This window comes from Sinocyclocheilus rhinocerous, unplaced genomic scaffold (assembly GCF_001515625.1).
Source record: "Sinocyclocheilus rhinocerous isolate Xijiao unplaced genomic scaffold, SAMN03320098_v1.1 scaffold536, whole genome shotgun sequence".
Taxonomy (NCBI): domain Eukaryota; kingdom Metazoa; phylum Chordata; class Actinopteri; order Cypriniformes; family Cyprinidae; genus Sinocyclocheilus; species Sinocyclocheilus rhinocerous.
Window position 1 is genome coordinate 17,587 of NW_015647453.1, and position 7,686 is coordinate 25,272.

Sequence of the window (7,686 nt, forward strand, 5' to 3'; positions counted from 1 at the left end):
ACACACACACATACACACGCACACACGCACACACACACACGCGCACACACATTTTGTCCCCTAATTAAAGGAAAATAAATCAACACACGCTCACACACACACACACACTTACACTCACACACACGCTCACTCACACACTTACACTCACACACACGCTTACACTCACACATACTCACACACACACACTTACACTCACACACGCTCACACACACTCACGCTCACACACACTCACTCACACACACACCACAGCAGTGTTACTCACATGTCTCAAACACACACACACACACACACACACACAATACAACACACACTCATCCTCACACACACATACTTTAACACACTAACACACACACTCACACACTCATACTTTAACACACTCACATTATAACACACACACTCACACTATAACACACACACACACACTCTGTGAGTGAGAGTGTGTGTCTGTGCTATAGTGTGTACTCACAGTTGCTGTTTGCCGAGCGTGTGTGAATCCGTCCCATGAGTCTCTCTGAGTTGTGTGGTTTTCTCCAGCTCCTCTCTTTGTGCTTTCTGTAGCGCCTCCATCACTGACAACACAAACACACCGTGTTACACTCACACACACACATGTACATCTCTGCAGCACTACGGCTAACACTGATCACCACTGAACTGAACACACACTGGAGGAGTCCAGCGGAAAACACGCTCGTATTCATGCAAACCCCAGGATTTCTGTGGACGGAATCGCGGAATCCAGTCATGAAGACAGAATTTACTCTATAACGCGCAATGTCACGGAATTTGCCAAATTTTGGACTAATAAAGGTCAGTACACTTAAATCAAAACACATTATGGACTAGCGTCTGTGAACATTAAGCTGCAAAAATACAGTTTAAATATGAATCCTGCATGTTCTGCGCATCTCTGTGAGAATGAATGACGCAGAATCGCGGTTTTGTTTACTACGCGGTTATTTCAGCCTCTGCTGTTTCACTAGAGAGGACACGAACAACATCTCCAGAACTGCTCTCAGAGGCATTTCATGAGCATTTCATCGGAGAAAAAACTATCGTCATGTATCATATACAAACAGAAACCAGACAAAATAAAAGTTTGGTTTAACTTGAAGAAATTGTGACAGAAATATATGACTTATTGTAGGCCTACTGAATTATTCATTATAAAACGGAGAGTTCCGGTGCTTGATTCTGATTGGCTGAGCCGCGTTCGAAGCTGTTGTAAATTACTCTACAAAGTAACATACACCTTTGTTTACTTCTGTGTGTTGCTCGGCAACCACTTTGTTGCAACCACAACTGTTTCTGAGGAACTACATTGTTTGGTGGAAGAATACTGTTTTTATTAATATCATTACACTTTATTTGCTCTGTTTTATTCTGTGAAACCTTACTACGTATATGGAATAACCGTTTTATAAAAGCAATAAGCCCCGTGAAGCCGTGGTTTACAGTGAATTTATAACAGCTAAGGGGGTTTTGGCCTTCACTGTAAACCACGGCTTCTTGGGGCTTATTGCTTTATTAAAACATTATTTTTTAAAGGAATATTTACCAGAAAAATTATTTACCAGAATGCATTTCCAGAATGCAAAATGTAAATACACAACAGTTTTTCTGAAAATAAATAAAATAACAGGCTAATAACTTAATAATAATGAATAATTTTTTTATAAAATCAGCTAACCAGAGAAAATTTCCCATTAAAATGGAACAGAATTTGGCAAAAATAACTGAATTTGAGGGAAAAAATACGTATTTCATAGGGCCTTGTCATTTTTGTTCAACCCTTAATAAATTGCAGGTAAATTGTGCAAGTTTAATGATTTCAATTAACTAGACATGCTTTTTGATTGTTTTGTTTTTTTTACATTTAAGCATAAAAACAGAGTCTAGAAAAATTTAAAACGGACAGAAAACGGAATCCAGAAAATGTGCAGAGAGTGAAGCTCCGCCCACTATAGAGCGAGCTCTGCAGTGATTGGTCAGTACCGCGCGCGGTGGCGTCGCTCTCCTCCTTTAGCAGCGCGTCTCGTTCCCGCTCCAGTGCGCTGATCTGCTGCGAGTGCTGCTTCTCCAGCTCCTCCAGCGCCTCCCTGTGTGCGCGCTCCATCTGCTGCAGCACCGCCCCGCAGCCAGACTCCGCCCCCCTCCCCGGCCCCGCCCCCCGTCATAACTCAATAGCTTTTCAACCATCATCCAAAAACCTTGTATCTGATAAATATTTGTGAATGTGTAAACTTTTCGCATTTTACCATGTTTTCACCATCACTTACTAACAACTTGTTTAATTAAAAAGATTAGAAGCTCTTTGAAATCTTTAAATAATACTTCAACGATATCTAAACCAATGTGATGCAAGAAAACATATATAATTAATCAACATTTATGATATATATCTGAATGTCATTATATCATACATTTACACATGGACAAACACGGGAATAAAACATTTTTCCAGAATATCGGCATAATATCATGTCAATAATGTATTTTGATAGCCTTGACGTATTTTCAAAGATTGGTTCCCACCAAAAAGGTGCGTTTCTTAATTTTTCCGAATTTCCTCAGTTCAGAAATGCCCCGGATGCGTTCCATAATTATATAAGGGTTAATGGGTCTCTCTGTGTTCTATTCAGTTCTCATAAAGGCATTCATGAGAGCAGATAGACTTTATTCACGCACTACCTCCCTCTCCAGCGCCTGATTGGCTGACGACCGCGAGCCCACCGGTGGGAGTGACCTCGTCTCTTTGAGCGGCAGCCGCTCAAACTCCGCCCACTTCCTCTCAATCTCCTCCTCTATTCGCCTCTGTTCCGACTGCTGGCCCGCCCCCTTCCGCGAAAGCACCGCCTCCCACTGGTTGTGGGCGTCGGCACGCGGCCGCTCCTCCTGCCATTGGCTGTGCTCTCTCACCTGCCCCTCCCCCGACTCTCTCTGATTGGTGGAGGCAGGGGTAGAAGGCGTGGCTAAGGGCGACAGCTCAACATAGTCGAATTTGCGGTGGGCGGGGTTTGCGGTGGTGGAGGTGGCCTCTGATTGGCTGCGGAGCCGGAGGGATGAGGAATGATGGGCGTTTTCTTTATCGCTGCTGCAGTTGGGCAGCCTGAAACACACATGCACAGATACAACACGTCAACACGACTCACTAGTGTCTCATTAGCTCTGCAACTAATGACAACCTATTGATGAATCAGATCTAAATCATGCTCAGTGCTCTCCATCAAACTCAAGTCTATATAATCTATGTCAAGCAAACATGAATAGTGCCAATAAGAAAAAACACCGACAGAATCACAACTGAAAATAATATAACTAAGGTGTTTTTAGTACACTATAATAATTAAATCAATAAACAATATAATGTTAAATATAAAATGTGTATATAACAGAAATGAGAGAAATAAGCATTATTATTTTTATTACTTAAATATTTTAATTTGATTAAAAAATGAAAAATTTATAAACAGTATATCATAATATTACTACTGAATCGAAAAGTTATTATTTAAAGATATTTTTAAATTATTAAAAGCAACATTAATAATACGATCATACTGTAAAATAAAAAGTATATTATTATCATAATTATAAATACTTTATATATTCTATTGTTTTAAATTATAAGAGTTATAACCTAATAACACTACTGTACCGTATTGAGTATATTGACAATAACAATTATGCTTATTTATATATTTTTAGTTTATTAACATATAATAAAAAGTAACAGAGATAGATCTATTATACTTTAAAAATGAGTATATAATTAAAAAAAATTATTACTTTAATAATTATAAATAAGTATTACTTAATTACTTCAATTATGGTTATTACTTAAATATTTTCATTTTATTAAACTACACAATTTTTAAATGTTACAATTATAATTATACTAATTATAATTATTACAACAACAATGGTCATTATTTAAATGTATTATTTTATTAATTTATAAAAATGAATAAACGTTACTAACATACTATTATATTGTAAAGTATAAATAAGTGTTTAACAACAATAATTATTGTTTCAATATTTTATTTTGTTAAATTATAAAAATCAATAATATAAATATAAGTAAGAATACTATTGAATTTTCAAATGAAAAACATTGTATTTAATAATAATAATAATAACAATAAAACAATTTATTTTACAGAACAACAACATTACAATACTAATATTTAAGGCTGTCCTAATTTCTTTGCTTTCTAACATTAAGCTACAGAGCTTGTATTTTGTCGGGAAAACCACAGTGAGCCGTAAAGCTTTGCTTTTGTTGATAACAGATTTAAACAATTCTCATTACGAATTTGGAAAGATGGTACAGATTGGCACATGCAGGTTTCCAAATGCATGATATTAAGTGTTGTTATTAGGTGATTTTGTGACTCACAGCACTGTGTGTGTGTGTGTGTGTGTGTGTGAGTGTGTGTGTGTGAGAGGGTAGGTGAGTGTGTGTGTGTGTGTGAGAGTGAGTGAGTGAGTGAGTGAGAGTGCGTGAGAGTGAGTGCGAGAGTGAGTGCGTGAGAGTGAGTGCGAGAGTGAGTGCGTGAGAGTGAGTGCGAGAGTGAGTGCGTGAGAGTGAGTGCGAGAGTGAGTGCGTGAGAGTGAGTGCGAGAGTGAGTGCGTGAGAGTGAGTGCGAGAGTGAGTGCGTGAGAGTGAGTGCGAGAGTGAGTGCGTGAGAGTGAGTGCGAGAGTGAGTGCGTGAGAGTGAGTGCGAGAGTGAGTGCGTGAGAGTGAGTGCGAGAGTGAGTGCGTGAGAGTGAGTGCGAGAGTGAGTGCGTGAGAGTGAGTGCGAGAGTGAGTGCGTGAGAGTGAGTGCGAGAGTGAGTGCGTGAGAGTGAGTGCGAGAGTGAGTGCGTGAGAGTGAGTGCGAGAGTGAGTGCGTGAGAGTGAGTGCGAGAGTGAGTGCGTGAGAGTGAGTGCGAGAGTGAGTGCGTGAGAGTGAGTGCGAGAGTGAGTGCGTGAGAGTGAGTGCGAGAGTGAGTGCGTGAGAGTGAGTGCGAGAGTGAGTGCGTGAGAGTGAGTGCGAGAGTGAGTGCGTGAGAGTGAGTGCGAGAGTGAGTGCGTGAGAGTGAGTGCGAGAGTGAGTGCGTGAGAGTGAGTGCGAGAGTGAGTGCGTGAGAGTGAGTGCGAGAGTGAGTGCGTGAGAGTGAGTGCGAGAGTGAGTGCGTGAGAGTGAGTGCGAGAGTGAGTGCGTGAGAGTGAGTGCGAGAGTGAGTGCGTGAGAGTGAGTGCGAGAGTGAGTGCGTGAGAGTGAGTGCGAGAGTGAGTGCGTGAGAGTGAGTGCGAGAGTGAGTGCGTGAGAGTGAGTGCGAGAGTGAGTGCGTGAGAGTGAGTGCGAGAGTGAGTGCGTGAGAGTGAGTGCGAGAGTGAGTGCGTGAGAGTGAGTGCGAGAGTGAGTGCGTGAGAGTGAGTGCGAGAGTGAGTGCGTGAGAGTGAGTGCGAGAGTGAGTGCGTGAGAGTGAGTGCGAGAGTGAGTGCGTGAGAGTGAGTGCGAGAGTGAGTGCGTGAGAGTGAGTGCGAGAGTGAGTGCGTGAGAGTGAGTGCGAGAGTGAGTGCGTGAGAGTGAGTGCGAGAGTGAGTGAGAGTGAGTGAGTGAGAGAGAGTGTGTGTGAGAGTGAGTGAGAGAGAGTGTGTGTGAGAGTGAGAGTGTGTGTGAGTGAGTGAGTGAATGTGTGAGTGAATGTGTGTAAGTGAGTGAGTGTGTGTGAGCTGGACTGACTGTGTGAGGTCTGGAGAGCTGCTGGGCCGGACGTTCTTCCTCAAGACCTCGATCCAGTTCCTGCGTATGCCGGCCGTCATGGCGGAGAGCGTGAAGACAGCGTCTCTGGTCTGCAGGACACACACACACACACACACACACACACACACACACTGAGTATCAGCAGATCAGCGCAGGAATGCAGCGAGTCCAGACGTGATCCTGTACTGACCTGAATCTGAAAGCCGTAGTTCTTCTCCACCTCAAACTCCGAGACCTTCACACACGCCTTCAGGTCGATCTCGCCATCCACCTCGTCCCTCTGAGCACACAGACGCATAACAACCGTATAACAACAGCCGTATCATCATCATCAGAAACCATTCAGAAGATCAGCATACTACAATGATTTCTGAAGATCATGTGACACTGAAGACTGGAGTAATGATGCTGAAAATACAGCTGCGCATCACAGAAATACATTACAGTTTAACACATATTCACTTAGAAAACAGCTGCTTTACATTCTAATAATATTACAGTATGAATAAGAGACAGATAAGTATTGTATTGTGACTTTGCTGGTGATACACAGCCCTAGTTATTAGCGTGTGTTCGTGTGTTATTAGTGCGTGTTAATAGCATGTGTCCGTGTGTTCACGTAATATTACCATGTGTTCTTATGTTATTAGTGTGTGTTTGCATATTATTAGCGCATGTTCACGTGTGTTCACGTTATTAGCATTTTTGTGAGTGTTCATGTGTTATTAGCGTTTGTTCGTGTGTGTTAGCGTGTGATTCTCACCTCCTCTGCTGCAGAGTCTCTGTAGTACTTCAGTCCAGCATCTGTCAGCACAAACCAGTGTTTCCTCCACTGCACGCACACACACACACACTCTCTCTCTCTCTCTCTCTCACTCACACACACTCTCTCTCTCTCTCTCTCTCTCACACACACACACTTTACCAGATAATATTAGCAAACCCGTCTCTATCATGATTACTTTCACATGATTTTGCTTAGGGATGTTCATTTCGGTTATTTTTCCTAACCGACGCTCGTTAACCGATTATTAACCGTTAACCGACAAGATTATTTTAAATTCGAATTTAATTAAATTAGAAAGGATAAGTGTCTGTGACCCGTTAAAAAATATTAACATTTGTTTCCCGGGGACTAATTTTACATGCGCAAAAAGCAGCAAACAACAGAAGATGAGGATTCACATGGTCTTCGTATCACATCACGCACCTGCAGCGCTTCTGCGAGCGGAGAAAAACATCATAAAGCTAGGCTAAAGGCCTACATATATAACGATAAATAGGCCTATACGAGAAATATATGTTTACTTAAATAATAAATAAAGAAAATGAAAGAAAAACTGTGCAACAAGTAGCCTAGTATGCAGTTTTGGTTAATTGTTGTGCTGCGCGAAAGGAAACAGACGGCAGAAAGCGGCATCCTATTTTTCTTTAGGCTTATTTTACAAAAGCACAAAGATTTGTTTTTATTGTGAATCTACACAAATAAAGGCAAACCTTTTACAATTCTGATTCTCTTTATGACTAAAAGGAGTAGTTGCTTCCACTGTTAGAAGGAAAAAACTCAAGTGATTGTGCCTGCGCGCGCACAGTTAAGCTTTGCTACCTTTGCTACCTTAATGCAGTCTGTTCATTATCATAATAAAATACAGTAAATACATAAAATACAGGGGGAAAAAACACACTGCTCAGTTTAAATATGTAGAGAACCGTTAAGTGTTATCACCGTACCGCCGTGATGTTATGCTAAACATTTAGTTTTACGTGGATATTGGAACGCGAGTGAAGTAGGCTACATAATAAATAATAATTTGCCATTCAAATACATCGCAAATACGGAAACATTTGATTTTGTGTGGAATGAGACACCCAACGTTGGTTTCAGTTTCGTTTTAGCCTAAATGAATTCGTTTTGGCTTGTCGTTTATAT

The 7,686-nt window shown here is 41.2% G+C and overlaps 1 pseudogene; it reads right to left on the bottom strand.

Moving 5' to 3' along the window:
* The window catches only part of LOC107709157 (TRIO and F-actin-binding protein-like), a 22,526-nt pseudogene that overhangs the window by 5,801 nt on the left and 9,039 nt on the right, over positions 1–7,686 (bottom strand).